The 15,684-nt window shown below is 44.2% G+C and overlaps 1 pseudogene; it reads left to right on the forward strand.

The window, feature by feature from the left end:
• Positions 1–15,684, forward strand: part of LOC104380307 (eukaryotic translation initiation factor 2D-like) — a 777,252-nt pseudogene that overhangs the window by 142,083 nt on the left and 619,485 nt on the right.

Genomic DNA, 15,684 nt, shown 5'->3' on the forward strand with positions numbered 1-15,684 from the left:
GTAATGTGCTTCGAGGTATTTTTGGAGATACCGTGCTCAACACTACCAGTAAATGGAGGGAATTTTTTAACAGGCCACATTGAATGACAAAAATCTTTTTTCCCCTGCCTCAGGGGCTTTCACACTTGGGTCCTATTGGCAAGAATGATGTGACAATCAGAAAGACAACAACAATTATGAATGGATGAAGTTTTGAAATCGTTTAAAGATTTTGTAGTGCAAGATGTGGTCTTGTTCCTCAAAATATATTCAGGGAAATACTTTTCCTGTAATTACAGGGAGACAGGAAACTGGTCATGTCTGCAATCTGTTTTGCTGTCAAGAGGAGATTGGACACCATTTTATGGTCTGGGACAGCTAAATAGATCTTCTTGCAGATCGTTGAGTCTACATATCTACTCTGTGATTGCTCACAATTGTGGAACTAAAGCCCATGACGTAGCTGATACACTTCAGTCCAATATTTGCAGAATTGCTGAGTGTATTAAAGAACTACACTTTAATTTTTTTCTTGCTGCATTTTGTAGGCTTATAAAAATAAGTTATGGGATACTCATAAAAGTAATTTACATCTTTTGATGCTTTTTTTCAAAAGTTAGAAGAGCATCCCTGTGTGTCTGTTATCTGCCTTATCTGTACGATAGGATGTTGCCTTGTAGCTTTGGCACTGGTCTTGAAATCTGCAGTAATGGGAAACTGATTCCATTTAGAGGTGGGGACACACACAGATTTTTCTTCAGTAGTACAAGAACTGTGTGGTGCCAACAGGCAAAATGCAAACCCTCAACTGAAATGGTAAGGTGTCCTAGCTGCGCGAGTTACCCTGAAAGAATGGGGAGACAAGTGTCCTTTGTAAAAGGGTAAGGACATCAAACAATCCAGAAGCTGCAGCCTTAGTACATACTACTTTGCATGATGCCAGCAAAGCCAGTTCTTGTATTGGCAAAGTTTCTAAAAAAGCCAGTAATTCTATAATTGCTGCTCTAAAGGAAGCGGTGTTAAGTGTTGACACTTGAAATCTAAATGTTTGGTTTCCACACACACGTTCACATTTCCCACAACTCTCCCTTTTCCCTCCCCACTGTCACTCCTGTCAACCCACCACAGAAATACTTGGAGGTTTTGAAAAGCATTTTGTCTCTTGCACAGTTACTTTCATATCTAGTTCTTAACTGTTATATCTTGTTACTACCTTTTCTTAATAGCATTAACCTTTTCAGTTTCTACTAGTAGAACTACCTGAGCAGTAAAAGTGAAAGGTTTCACATCCTTAAAACTGTGTGAAAAAAGAAATAATCATCTCATCACTAATGACATCTATGGGGTGTGTATTTAAAACACTGCAATTCTTGCTCCAGTCCACAGATTTTCCATGTTTTCACCACCACGTGTTTTAGGAAGTTGTCTGCTCCAGTATTCACTCAAGACTCCTCCCAGGTAGATCCCAGAGTTGTTGACCTCTTCTTTAGACTCTTGGTGTCCTCTGTGGCAGCCCCAGACTCCTCCAGGGAAGATACCAAACAAGATATTTCATCTTTAGGGGAAGCTCTCTGCTCCAGGATCCACCCGAGACTCCTCCTAGACAGATCCCAGAGTTTCTGACCTCTTCCTTAGACTCTTGATATCCTGGGTTGCAGCCCCAGACTCCTACAGGGAAGCTACCCAAGAAAATTTGTCAGCGTTCAGGAAGCTCCCTGCTCCAGTATCCATCTTTGGCTTCTCCCTGGCAGATCCCAGTGTTTTTGACCACTGCTTTAAGCTCTTTATATCCTGGGTAGCAGCCTCAGACTCCTTTATGGAAGCTACCCGAGAGGATTTTTCATCTTTAGTGGAAGCCATTTGCTCAAGGATCTGATCGAGAATCCTCCCAGGCAGATTCCAGAGTTTTTGACCACCTCATTAGGCTCTTACTATCCCGGGTATCAGCCGCAGATTCCTCCAGTCATAGGATTCATCCCACCACGTCTCCGTGATGCCAATAAGATCATATCCCAACAGGCGCGCACACACTTCTAACTCCTCTTGCTTATTCCCCATGCTGCGCGCATTGGCATAAAGGCATTTAAGTTGGGCCCCAGATGAACCTGACTTCCTGGCTGGAGCGGCTGGAATTCCCTTCTTCTGTTCTTCAGGTACTTCCAGCATGTCTTTATCATTCTTGATACTACCCCCCTCCCCCTTCACATCTAGTTTAAAGCCCTATGTTTAGAGGGCCGTTCGATGCAACAGTACATTTCCTCGAGTTAGTACACAATGCAAAATCTAATCCCTGCCATGGTGCTTTGGAATTATCCTGTTTGGGGGGTCTCCACAGAGAACAATTCTGAGGGAACGAAATGTCTGCGCAAGTATAAACATCACAAGTAGGATGTACTTGTATCTTTTGGCTCTTTCCACTACCACTGGAGACCCGAAACGAATTAGTCTGTTTTGTTCAAGGGCCAGCAGGGAGTGCAGGCAGTTACCCATCCTAAACCAAAACACAGCAGTATTAATTGTGGATCAGTCTTACAGATGTTGGTCCTGTGAGCTGGGATTTCCATGGTCCACCAGGTGCTTTCTTGATTCTTGAATACTGGATCCACGCAGTGTGTTTCTCAAGTTTAATCGCAGTGTAGGCCGTGAGCGGAACTTGAAAAGGGCAGCTCCATTTTCCTTCCAGAGGATCACCTGAAATATTTTTAACACAGACCCAGTCCCCTGGGTTCAAAGGATGTAGTGGAGAATCTAGACCCCACGCTCGTGCAGACAGCACTAGTTTATTGACTTCTTGCAATTGTTGCCCTAATAGTATTAGATATTGCTGCAAACTAATTTCCCCCACTTGGGTGAGATCTTGCCCTAAATATCTGGTTTGATACGGTCTCCCGTGTAAGATTTCAAAAGGACTCAGTTTCTCTTTAGTTCGTGGTTTAGCTCCAAGTCTTACTAACGCAATCGGGAGGGCTTGATCCCATTTCAAGTTGGTTTCTTCGCAGGTTTTGCTTAGCTGTGTTTTTGTCACGATTCATCTTTTCCACCTGTCCACTAGCTTGCGGGCGGGAAGCTGTATGTCATTTCCAGTCAATCTCTGAAAATTTACTGACTTGCTGAACTATTTGTGACATGAAATGTGACCCCATGTCAGAGGACATCACGTCTGGTACTCCAAATCTGGGAACGATTTCTCTTAACAGAGCCTTTGTTACTTCTCAAACTTTGTTCTACATGGGAAGGCTTCAGGCCATCCAGAATAGGTATCAGTTCAGACTAACAAATACCTAAACCCCCCTTTTCTGGAGAGCTCTGAAAAATCTATTTGCCAGTTTTGACCTGGCATGTTTCCCTTATCAGTATTTCCAAATTTGACAGGATTTTCTACTTTTGAGTTATTTTTTAAACATATTTCACACCTTCCAACTACATTTTTCATAGTTTGGAATAAGTTCCTGGTCACTATCTGTTTAGTGAGGGAATCCTACAAACCTTCAGTTCCCCAATGGGTTTTGTCATCTTTGGGTTTTATCAATTTCCATAATATCTTAAAGGGAATTGTTATTCTCTTGTCTTTTAACATTGCCCATCCTGATGAGCTAATCTCTGCCTTTAAGTCATTAATTAATTTCTGATCTTTTTCGTCGTCTTTAACTGACTCACGTAGTGGCAAAGATTTCTCAGGAATCAAAGTTAATACCTCACCTTGTTCCGCAGCCCGCTCGGCCTCATGATCAGCTAATTTGTTCCCCATTTCCCTGTCCGTGTTACCTTGCATCTGCAATGCGTAATTGCTACTGCCGATGGAAGTTGGACAGCTTCTAGAAGTGGTATTATCACATCAGCATGTTTCATACTGTCACATTTTGAGGTCAAAAGACCAGTCTATCAGCTCCCAAGTCAGGCGAGACCCTTGGGTCCGACTCCCCTGTAAGGGAGACTCGCCACACGTATTCCGTTTCTGACTCCTCGGGATGTCTGGAGTATTTTTGGTTTAGTTTTGCCAATTCAGCAGGGGACCAGGGGACTGTTTGCACAGTGGTGTGAATTTCTTCACTGTTATCAACAGCAGTTTCGGTCTTAATTAACGGTCTTAAAGGAAGTGGCTGAGAGTTGGGATCAGGGGTCCCCGTCATTTCTCCGTCCCAAGTCTCAGCGTCTGTGTACTGAACAGACTTACGGACTTGTTCGATCGAAACAGAGGATTGTTTTTCCAGCACCTCTCTCTCTCTGCACTGTGCTGCAGCAAGCAGAGTTTTAAGGTGGTCCAATTCTGATTGAAGATGATAATTTTCAGTCTTAAGTTTATCATTTTGGTTTTCCAGTTTTTCTTTTGTCTCCCTCTCAAAAGCTAATGATGATTTCAACGTCTCAATTTCTGATTTTACAGCAGTATATTCTACATCTGCAATTTGTTTGGAGGGGACAGAAAAATCTTTAGCTTCTTGCTGTACACAAGACAAACAGGCTCCAAGCACTGCACAGACAACTCCTTTACCCTCTTTAAATTGCTGCTCAGCCTGACATTTTTCAATGCATTCTACCACTTTCTTTTTATCCCTCCAATACTTTTGAGCCCACTCCTTCCCAGCGGGGGAAGGGGCACATTTATGTTTTTGTAGCAGTTTATCCATGGCTATCCTGCCAACTATGCCAATTTTACTGTCACGTTCTTAGGTCAAAAGACCAGTCGATCAGTGTCCCAAGTCAGGCGAGACCCTTGGGTCCTATTCCCCCTGCCTTCCCTTGGCAGCTCAGTGAATCGGAGGGTGGTTCGCCCACTTATTAGGGATCGCCACTAGCAGTACTATGGGCCAAATTCCTTATAACAATTCAAAAGTTTTCGGAAACATACATATATATTTTATTTGTGACAGAATACAGGTTCGAGGATAGCCGCTGATAGTGACTGACTACAAAAACAACTCTAATTGAAATACTGCAGTGATAATATAAAACAATTACTGATCAGTGATAATACTAAATAGCTAGCAAGATGTTAGTAAGTGATTAAGTAAGTGCACATAACAGAGTTCTTACCCAATAGGTGTCCCTATGGGGGGGAGAAGAGAGGTTCAGCCCGTTGACTGATCCCAGACGTTCCAGTGGGGGGGCTTCTCCCTAACATCCCTTTTGTTTGCTGCCATTTTATACTTTTTTCATATCTTTTAGGTGGAGCTCGAGTGACTCTAGTCATACATAACTTTTATTAGGATTGGTGTAAATTTCTCTCGTGAGGGGTGTTGACAAATTAGAATTGGTGTAAATTGCTCGTTTGAGGGGTGGTCGCAGCTCGGAGGCGGATGGAGGTGTGACTTAGTAGCTGAAGGACACAATTTCGCCATCACTGCTGGGGCAGCGGTTGTGATTCGTTTCTCTTGATGGCATTTTTATGGTTATCTTTACCAGGCGCCTCTCATCCCTGAGAACAGGGATGAGCCATGACACCTCCGTACCACTCTACTCCCCATTTCAAGGGTATTGCGTAGGCCTTGTTTGTTATTTCTTATCCCCGATAATAGGGATGAGCCATGATGCCCTCATATCACTCTGCTCTCCATTTCAAGGATATTGAGGCCTTGTTTGTTCTTGGGAGCAGCAGCTGTGCTTCATCTCAGAGCTGTTCTAATATTAGCTGAATTCTGGGGAACAATATTCTTCCATTCCCCTCCAATTTCAGTCATTTTCCCACATAATCCACCCCGTGACTATAGTCACTCGAGTTTCACAATGCCGGAATAGGTTTGGGGATGCCCATAGTGTGTGGGACATCAACTGTGTTATGTGCACTAGATATGGATTCTAAATAGAGCTATTATTACTCACACTCACTCCCCCTACAACTCTCCTGTCTGGCCGCTTGAAAAGCCAAACGGACAGTGGAGGCTCACCATTGGTTACAGGCAATTAAATGCCAACACTGCGCCTCTAACAGCAGCCGTACCAAACATCGCAGAATTAGTGACTCGAATTCAAGGAGCTACTTCTATCCCTCCGGACACTCTGGAAAAAACAGAGCATGGACAAAATCCTTCCAACAAAAAAGAGCTGCAGCAAACCCTGGGAACTTTAAGTTACTGGCGTAAATGCATCCCCAGTTTTTCCATTGTTCCTCGTCCCTTGTATGATTTGCTCAAAAAAGGCAGATCATGGGACTGGACCAACCAGCATGGAGATGCGTTAGAAGTCCTGATAAAAGGACTGAGATTATTTCAACAACTCGGTTTCATCCACCTGATGGACCCTATCTGTGTAGAATGGGAGTTCAGTGAACATGGTTCCCATTGCCACAAAGACCTGTTGTCTCTGGTGCGAGCAGAGAAGTGGTAACCACAAAGGCACACCACTACCTGCTGGCATTGCTCAGAACATTTTAACTAACATTTGCCGGTTGTATTAGCAACCGAGCGCGTGTTTTTCTTTTTCTTTTACAGGTACTTTGAATGATCTGCACATGGACAAGTGGATACACCTACACAAACATTGACTGTATACAGGGCATATTAATATTAGTTTTAAATATTATTCTACATTTTACTCTACCATGGTCTTGAGCTTTCATTCAATACACAATACAAGCAGCATGGGGCAATACTCCAGCAACAACCCTCAGAACAGGATTAGGAGTTCTAAATATCATGGATTCTGAAGTATTGATGAACAAACTAGTCACTACAATCGGTGACTTGAATAAATTGGAGATTTTCCCTATTGGCTTTGGGAACTAACCAATAGCTTTTACAATCAATAACCGCCTCAATTACAAGGGAAGGTGAAGAAGACACCTTACCCACTAAAATTAGGAAAGTGATTTGGGACAATGCAATTGACTTTGACTTAGTAAATTTCACTTATGACTCCACCACCAGCACAGCCACAGCCTATGTGCTAACTATATACAATGCTTCAGTATTCACGATACACCCCATCATTGCATTAAAATTAAATCACAACGGAACTATACTCTATCCTCTAGAGCATAGAGTATGGACCCGGAAAAATGGAGACAAATGGCAAACAATTGATGTCAATTCATGCATTGTGTGAGAACAGCAAGGATTCATTTGTGAAGGTAACACCATCCAAGCCCAAGACATCTGTCTTGACACTGAACAGAATGTCTGTCATTGTGAAATTCGTCCCAATGAGAGCACAGAGACAATTCTTATATATATTGGCAAAGGTTGTGTGTGCCTTAGAACTTTGTGTAATTCCATATCAGTTAACAATGTTGTTATATATATACTCTGCCCTACAGAAAGCAGTCTACTTTGGAAAAACAATTCTTCAATTATTTTTCCTTTTGAATGTGGAGTGCACCACTCAAAGACAGCGGAGATAGTGCTAACTAGTTAACCTTCACCATCACTTCCAATTACTAACTTGCACAGCTATTTCAAACTTCGTAATAAGTGCTAATTGCCCTCTGCACTAAGCAACTGTATTTTCACTCAAAATTGTTTCCCATCAGAAAGAAAATCAAGATAAAATGATTTTTAGAACTACATGCAAGTATAGATTTAAAATGTAATCATGTCTTTTTCTGTACTGAAAAAGAAGTAACCTGAAGCTAAGCCAAACTTACTTGCAAATGGATGTCAAAAAAAAAGCCAACACAAACCTAAACTCAAAGAAGATTTAGTGTTTTATCTTAGTTTTTATGAAAAAAAAACAATTCTCACGTGATGATTGTAGCAAGGTAATACTAGGATGTGGGAAAGTACAGAGAGCTATTAACAGACATCTATCCTGTACAATTCAAGATTTGTTTTTATCTTATTTTCAACAAGCATGTGGAATAACTACATATTGCCATTATAATTTTGCAATCTACATTACTGGTCATTAAGTTCATAGAATGGTTAGGGTTGGAAGGGACCTCAAAGATCATCTAGTTCCAACCCCCTTGCCATGGGCAAAGACATTCTCCACTACACCAGGTTGCTCAAAGCCTCATCCAGCCTGGCCTTGAACACTTATAGGGATGGGGCAGCCACAACTCTGGGCAACCTGTTCCAGTGCCTCATCACCCTCAATGTAAACAATTTCTTCCTTATATCCAATGTAAATCTACCGTCCTTCAGTTTAAAGCCATTTCCCCTTGTCTTATCACCATATATCCTTGTAAAAAATCCCTCTTCAGCTTTCCTGTAGGCCCCCTTTAGGTACTGGAAGGCTGCAACAAGACCATCCCGGAGCCTTCTCTTCCCTAGGCTGAACAGCCCCAACTCTCTCAGCCTGTCTTCATAGAAGAGGTGCTCCAGCCCTCGGATCATCTTTGTGGCCCTCCTCTGGACTGGCTCCAGCAGCTCCATGTCCTTCTTCTGCTGGGGACTCCAGAGCTGAATGCAGTATTCCAGGTGGGGTCTCACGAGAGCAGAGTAGAGGGGCAGAATCACCTCCATCAACCTGCTGGCCACGCTTCTTTGGATGCAGCCCAGGATACAGTTCATTATCACATTCCATTATTTGTGGAATGTGATACTTTCAGAAATGATGGTAGCTTCCCAAATCACTCTAGTTGCATCTTGGTAATATTCAAAACGTTCTCTGGGAATACTGCTGCTTTTTACAGCCATTATGCTCTGTATTTTTCTTCTGCCCAACACACAACAAGAATAGAATGTCTGGCAGCTATCAAGAACATTTTATCTAGCTTTTAACTAAGAAGGTAAAAGCACTACTTTATTTTAAATATTAATTCAACAGAAAGAGCATGATGAATTTAAATATAGATTACTTCATATTTAAAGGCAACAATAACAGGACAAAGGCATCAGATTGTTACTAGTAAAAGAACAAACTTATGTAAGGACACTAAAATCTACAATCTCATCCCTATAAGTTGGCATTTCACAGACATTCACCATAAGGGTTTGCCCCATTCTCATCTGTGTACCTTACCCTATAAATTCTCACAGTGTAACAGTAACAAAAGTGATTAAAAAGTATGCCCATTTGCAAACTTCCTTTAAAGGAAACATATTAATAAAAAAAGTTATAAAACTGTTTGTTATACTTCTGTATATTTTTCTTGTAGTAATCTTTATGTTTTATCTAAATGCTGTTCTGCTTGTTTTGGGAAAGACTCAGTATTTTCACCACGACAACACTCTTTGAGGTGTTTCTTTTCCATTCTCCTTTTCCAGTCAAATTATTGCACACACACATAGAGGATCAGAATATCGTCTGCTGCCAGTATCTGAAAACCACTCCCCTCTCCAATCCCCTGCATATTCTTACTTAATAGTCCTAGGAAGTACCATAAGAAACTTCTCCATACCTGAAATCTCAAATTTAGGGTATCCTGCATCCCATGAAGACCTTTATTTTAAAAGTAATCTAATACCTGACAAGTATTTTCAAGCCTTGCCTTTTCCTTAGAAGGTTTTATACAGTCAGTACAATCTGATAGATACACCCTATATAACCCTACCAGGCTGACTGGAAATCTGCAGCTGCATGCTTCCTCTTCATGAATGCATACTGAAAAGGCAATTATTTTCCCCATGATCAGAACCCGTAAACATGAAAGTTTATAAGCATTTTCAAATTTAACTAGAGGCATCTAATGGACTAGTAAACTGAGCATTTTGCGTATCCTACCTGCAAAGGATCTATACACTCCAACGACAGTCATCTGATTTGCATTCCAACATTTCTAATACTCTGATCACACCTACATGAATAGCAAATACTTGCGCTGAACAGACCAATTGTGTCGAAATGCAATGGCTTATCCACAGGCCAGAACTAAGCTCATTTAAAGTATGTTCTATAGCTCAAGTCTGGTACTCTGGAAGAGCTGTGCCCTATGACCCTCGGACTGAGACAAAGTCGCTTACGTGACTGGGTGGAGTCATTGAGGCCAGACAGTCTCTTAAGCATTACTATTGTCTTCCATCTCACCCTCGGAAAGCAGCAGAGGCAGAAGTTTAACGTAGGTGTGGCATTACAAGGTAGACTTTACAAGCCAGTTCAGTGCAGAGCTGTATTTAACTAACCTGTTGCTCTTGGAAGTGAACTGTGCAGTGTAGTTGAGATTCTTTGTCACCAGGTGTCTCTGCACCACAGCACGTCCTGGATAATGTGCTTTTTTCCAATGTCTAACCATTCACTTGATCTGTCATTACTCTCAATAAAGAAGAAATGTGAAAGATGTCATCTCTTCATCAGCCTGTCCCTTGCAAAACTTTATGAACCCATCAACTAGCTCCAATGGAAGTCTGTGTCTGAAAAAAAAATTCTGTTCTGACGTCTTTTATGACATAAAGTTAATATCTGGTAAAGGAAGACTAGAGAAGTGTTACTCTCACTGGGGAAGCAGTACACAAAACTCAGTTGTAATAAACACATGCTTACTGATCAATGACAAAAATGTACCCACGATTATAAACTAATCCAAGATGGGTATTAGAGACAGACCTTTGGCCTTCAGCGCAGTGTGCATATCAAACAAGTGGGAGCACAAATCAAGCTGCAAAGAACACTGGAGTCTTGTTTCCAAACATGTTTTATTTCTGCTGCAAGAATGACAGCAGTGTATTTCCACAGAATTACTGTACATGAATGCTTACTGATTAAGAGCACTTTCTATATATGTCTAGAATTTCCAAGCATCTTTTAAAGCTCTCAAAACACAAAACACTGATTTTTTTTTTATCATTTTAAAAAGCAATGATAAAATCAACAGATAAAGTAAACGCAACAAATATCCCACATCTGCATCAGTAAACATGTAATACGCTATTCTTCTCAAAAACTTACCTAAAATATCACTCAGCAGCAGTTCACACAGAACACTTTTGTGACTGTTAGCTGAGTAATATGCTGTAACCAACAATTGTTACCTACTCAGACATTTTGACAGTCACAAACACTATAGTAACCAATTACATCAAACTTTCATCTTTCATTACCTCAGGCCTTAAAGCATGTCACAGGCTACACAGGTGTATGTAGAGTGATGCAATTGACTGTTTTTATCAATTACCTATATTAGCCCTGAGAACAGCAAGTGTACCATGATGCCCACAGGTGCTTCTACATTAAAAAGTTGTGAATAATAAAGGTGGAAATCTTCGGAGGAATCATAGAGTGGCATAGGCTGGAAGGGACCTGAGATCATCTAATCCAACCTCACTGCCATGGGCAGGGACGCCTCTCAACTAGATCAGGCTACTCAAGGCTCTGTCCAGCCTGGCCTTGAACACCTCCAGGGAGGGGACATCCACAACTTCTCTGGGCAATTTATTCCGAAGTTTTACCACCCTCGTACTGAAGAATTTCTTCCTAAGATCTAATCTAAATCTGTTCTCCAACTTAAACCCATTTCCCCTTGTCCTATCAGTGGACACTCTTGTAAAAAGTCCCTCCCCAGCCTTCCTGTAGGTTCCCTTCAGGTATTGGAAGGCAGCTATTAAGTCCCCCCAAAGTCTTCTCTTTTCAAGGCTGAACAATCTCAGCCTCGTAGCAAAGGTGCCCCTGGATCATCTTTGTGGCCCTCCTCTGAACATGCTCCAACAGATCTATGTCTCTCTTATGGTGGGGACACCAGAACTGGACACAGTATTTGCGGTGGGGTCTCACAAGAGCAGAGTAGAGGGGGAGAATCATCTCTCTTGACCTGCTGACCACGCTTCTCTTGATACATCCCAGGATGCAGTTGGCCTTCTGGGCCGCATGAGCGCACTGCCGGCTCATGTTGAGCTTCTCATCTATAAACACCCCCAAATCCTTCTCTTCAGGGCTACTCTCAACCCACTCTGTGCCCAGTTTCTATTTGTGCCTAGGATTGGCCCGAACCAGGTGAAGGACCTTGCATTTTGACTTGTTGAAGCTCATGCAGTTTGCACTGGCCCAATTCTCAAGCCTATCAAGGTCCCTCTGGATGGCATCTCTTCCCTCAAGTGAGTCCACGGCACCACACAACTTGGTGTCATTGGCAAACTTACTGAGGGTGCACTCAATGCCGTCATCCATGTCACTGACAAAGATGTTGAACAGCACTGGACCCAGAACAGACCCCTGAGGGACACCGCTTGACACTGGTCTCCATGTAGACATTGAGCCATTGACCACAACTCTTTGAGTGCAACCATCCAGCCAGTTCTTTATCCACCGAGTGGTCCATCTGTCAAATCCATGTCTCACCATTTTAGAGACAAGGATGTCATGTGGGACAGTGTCAAATGCCTTGCACAAGTCCAGGAAAATGACATCCATTGCTTTACCCATGTCAACCAGAGCTGTAGCTTTGTCGTAGAAGGCCACTAAATTAGTCAGGCACGACTTGCCCCTAGTGAAGCCATGTTGGCTGTCACCCACCACTTGGTTATTTTTTATGTGCCTTAGTACAGCTCCCAGGAGAATCTGTTCCATGATTTTACCTGGCACAGAGGTAAGGCTGACTGGTCTGTAGTTTCCCGGGTTGTCCTTGGCCCCGTCTTTGAAGATGGGGGTTATGTTCGCCCTTTTCCAATCTGTAGGAACCTCACCAGACTGCCAGGACCTCTCAAATATGATGGCTAGTGGCCTAGCAACTTCAGCCGCCAGTTCCTTCAGGACCCATGGATGTATCTCATCAGGTCCCATGGACTTGTGCACCTTCAGGTTCTCTAGGTGTTCCCGGACCTGATCTACTCCTACCCTGGGTGGTTCTTCATTCTCCCAGACCCATCCAGAATCCTCTGTGATTTGGATGGTGTGGTTCGAGTGGTTGCCAGTGAAGACTGAGGCAAAGAAGTTGTTGAAAATTTCAGCCTTCTCCATGTCCTCAGCAACCAGGTCACCTGTATCCTTCCGGAGAGGCGCTACATTCTCTCTCGTTTTCCTTTTCTCTCTCACATACCTATAAAGCCTTTTCTATTATTTCTAATATCGCTGGCCAGATTTGACTCTGTCAGGGCCTTAGCTTTTCTAACCTGGTCTCTGAGTACACGAGCAACTTCCCTGTAATCATCCCAGGTTACCGGTCCCTGCTTCCATGCCTTGTGTATTCCCCTTTTGTATTTGATTTTAGCCAGGAGTTCTTTGTTTATCCACATACGTCTCCTGGTGTTTTTGCCTGATTTCTTCCTTTTAGGGATGCAATGCCTTTGAACTTGGACAAGATGATCCTTGAAAGTCAACCAGCAATCTTGAGCTCCCAGTCCCTCCAGGGCTTTATCCCATGGCACTCTACCAAGGAGGTTCCTGAAGCGGCGAAAGTCAGCTCTTCTGAAATTGAGGGTTTCAAGCTTGCTGAGCTTCCCCCTCTTAGCTGCCCTTAGGATCTCAAACTCCACCATCTCATGGTCACTGCAGCCAAGGCTACCCACGAGTTCAACATTACCTACCAGCCCTTCCCTATTGACAAAAATGAGGTCTAACATGGCACCTCTCCTCGTTGGTTCCTCTATCACTTGGATAAGGAAGTTATCCTTAATGCATTCCAGGAATCGCCTGGATTGCTTGTTCCCCACCGTGTTGTTTCTCCAACTGATGTCAGGGTGGTTAAAATCCCCCATGAGGACCAGGGCTTGTGAACGAGCAGCAACTCCTATCTGCCTATGTAGGGCCTCATCCACTTGGTCCTCCTGATTGGGTGGTCTGTAGCACATCCCCACTGTAAAGTCTCCTACTCTTCCTTTTACCCTGTCCCACAGGCACTCGGTTGTATCGTCATCACTTGCCAGGTGTAGCTCCATGCATTCTAGCTGTTTGTTGACATAGAGGGCAACACCCCCCCTCGTCTCCCCTGCCTGTCCTTCCTGAACAGTTTATACCCCTCTAGTCCAACACACCAATCGCAGGAGTCATTCCACCATGTCTCTGTGATGCCGATCAGGTCATAGCGCTGCAGGCTCACAAGCATCTCCAGCTCCTCTTGTTTATTGCCCAAGCTGCGGGCATTCATATAGAGGCATTTGAGTTGGGTCCCTGATGAGGTACCTGGAGCCCCTGATGATGCTCTGTTGTTTCCACAGTAACCAACCCCTCAACAACCCCTGTGCTCTGTCTGCAACCTGGCGTGACACCTTGATCCCTTGCTAATTCACAAGGCTGCACGATCTTGCTAGTGCATTCCTCCCCCACAAGCACTGGCATGCTGCATTCCGGATCCCTTCCAGTGAGCCTGATTTCAGCCCCACCCCCTTTCACACCTAGTTTACAGCTCTGGCTGTGAGCCCTGCCAACTCTCTTCCCAAAACCCTTCTCCCTCTGTGGGACAGGCTATTACCATGCCTTTCTAACAGACCTGGCCTCTTGCAGATCCAGCCGCTGTCAAAAAACCCAAACCCTTGCAGGGCTCGGAGCCAGGTATTAATCTGTTGGTACTTCCTGCCTAATCCTTCATCTTTGCCCACAACTGGAGGGGTAGAGGAGAACACGACCTGTGCTCCTGATCCCTTGACCAGACACCCCAAGGCTCTGAAGTCCTTCTTCACTGTCCTTGGAGTGGTTCTTCCTAATTCCTCACTGCCTACCTGAAACAACAAAAGGGGGTAATAGTGTGAGGGCCGTACTAGGGAAGGAAGCTTCTTCCTTACATCTTTAACTCTGACCCCTGGGAGGCAACAGACCTCCCTGTGCAGCGGGTCCGGTCTGCATATCGGGCCTTCTGCTCCCTTAAGCAGTGAGTCACCAATGACAATGACCCGTCTTTTATTCCTTACTGGTGAGGTTTTAATGCCGACGGCAGTCCAACTAGGCTTTGGTGACACCTCCAAGCAGGTAGAACCATCATCCTCACTGTTATCCAGTTCCCCTTGCAGAGCACTGTACCTGTTACATAAGGACACCTGGGGGGGCGGGGGAATTGCCAGGCAGTTAGGCTTGCCACGCCGAGCAGGGACCTTGTGCCATTGCCCCCTGTCCCCTAATTCCTCACATTCCCTGATCCTCTCTAACCTCTCCACTTCTTCTTTCAGCTCTGCCACAACCAGATTATGGAAGCTGTCAATTTCCCTCTCGCTTTCCCTAATTATTCTTAACCTACTCACCTCCTCCCTGAGCTCCAGCACTTCATCCTGGAGCTGCGCCACCCGGCTTAGCAGGTCATCAACCTGCTCGCACCTCACACAGCCATCCTCAGGATGGCTCCCAGCTACCGGTGAAAAGTTATGACATTTTTCACAGCCTGTGACCTGAACACCAATATCCCTTTGAGTGGGTGCTTAAAGCACAGTTCTCCTCCGAGAAGCCACCATGACTCCTGGATAAGGTGAAGCACTTCAGATCCCGTCCAAGGAGCTGTAAGCAGCAGCAGTTGCCCCCTCGTTAGGCACAAACAATAGGTTTGCTCGCCTCCTACTCGGTGTCGTTGCCCTCCCTGAGGCTATTTATAGCCCAGTGACCCGCGGGTGTGCGGGCACGGCCCCGGCTCTCCCAGCAACCTGCCTATGCCTGCACCGACCCCAACACCGGCAGATCTGGTCCTGGCTAGAAAACGTTTCGAAAAATCCCCAGAAAAGAGCTTTTCTTCGGCGCTTAATTCTGCAGCAGCTCTCCCCAGTCGCAGTCTTAGCTGATCTGAAATGGGTTTCCTCAGAAACGACCACAAAGTCTCGGGTGGACAAGGGTGCAGACAGCTTCATAAGCCAGAAAAATCCCCACGAGTAGCTTCCCTGGAGGACTCTCGGTGTGCTACCCAGGGTACCAAGATTCTAAAGCAGAGGTTAAAATCTCTGGGATCTGTCTGGGACGAGTCTCGAGTGGATCCTGGCGCAG

Source organism: Tauraco erythrolophus, chromosome Z (genome assembly GCF_009769465.1).
Source record: "Tauraco erythrolophus isolate bTauEry1 chromosome Z, bTauEry1.pri, whole genome shotgun sequence".
Taxonomy (NCBI): Eukaryota; Metazoa; Chordata; class Aves; order Musophagiformes; family Musophagidae; genus Tauraco; species Tauraco erythrolophus.